The sequence below is a fragment of the Staurois parvus genome, unplaced genomic scaffold, assembly GCF_062004578.1.
Source record: "Staurois parvus isolate SC_StPar_1 unplaced genomic scaffold, SC_StPar_1.0 ptg000121l, whole genome shotgun sequence".
Lineage (NCBI taxonomy): Eukaryota > Metazoa > Chordata > Amphibia > Anura > Ranidae > Staurois > Staurois parvus.
In genome coordinates this window covers 237,601-238,700 of record NW_028317917.1, presented here as the reverse complement: position 1 = coordinate 238,700, position 1,100 = coordinate 237,601, and positions in this window count along the sequence as shown.

The following is a 1,100-nucleotide window of genomic DNA, read 5'->3' as shown; positions in this document are numbered from 1 at the left end:
GGACATGGTACAGAAGATGGTTAGAGGCTGTGGACATGGTACAGGAGATGGTTAGAGGCTGTGGACATGGTACAGGAGATGGTTAGAGGCTGTGGACATGGTACAGGAGATGGTTAGAGGCTGTGGACATGGTACAGGAGATGGTTAGAGGCTGTGGACATGGTACAGGAGATGGTTAGAGGCTGTGGACATGGTACAGGAGATGTTTAGGCTGTGGACATGGTACAGGAGATGTTTAGGCTGTGGACATGGTACAGGAGATGTTTAGGCTGTGGACATGGTACAGGAGATGTTTAGACTGTGGACATGGTACAGGAGATGGTTAGAGGCTGTGGACATGGTACAGGAGATGGTTAGGCTGTGGACATGGTACAGGAGATGCTTAGGCTGTGGACATGGTACAGGAGATGCTTAGGCTGTGGACATGGTGCAGGAGATGGTTAGACAGTGGACATGGTACAGGAGATGCTTAGGCTGTGGACATGGTACAGGAGATGGTTAGGCTGTGGACATGGTACAGGAGATGCTTAGGCTGTGGACATGGTACAGGAGATGGTTAGAGGTTGTGGACATGGTACAGGAGATGGTTAGAGGCTGTGGACATGGTACAGGAGATGGTTAGACTGTGGACATGGTACAGGAGATGGTTAGGCTGTGGACATGGTACAGGAGATGGTTAGAGGTTGTGGACATGGTACAGGAGATGGTTAGAGGCTGTGGACATGGTACAGGAAATGGTTAGGCTGTGGACATGGTACAGGAAATGGTTAGGCTGTGGACATGGTACAGGAGATGCTTAGGCTGTGGACATGGTACAGGAGATGGTTAGAGGTTGTGGACATGGTGCAGGAGATGGTTAGACTGTGGACATGGTACAGGAGATGGTTAGGCTGTGGACATGGTACAGGAGATGGTTAGGCTGTGGACATGGTACAGGAGATGCTTAGGCTGTGGACATGGTACAGTATGGGAGAATGTAGATGGGTAGGGGCTGCGGAGTGTGGCCACACATGATTCCCCTAAAATCTCACCAGATCACTGCCTGTGTCTGCCATGCCCATGGCGTGTCTCCTCCTCTCCTCTGCAGTAAGTCATTTCTT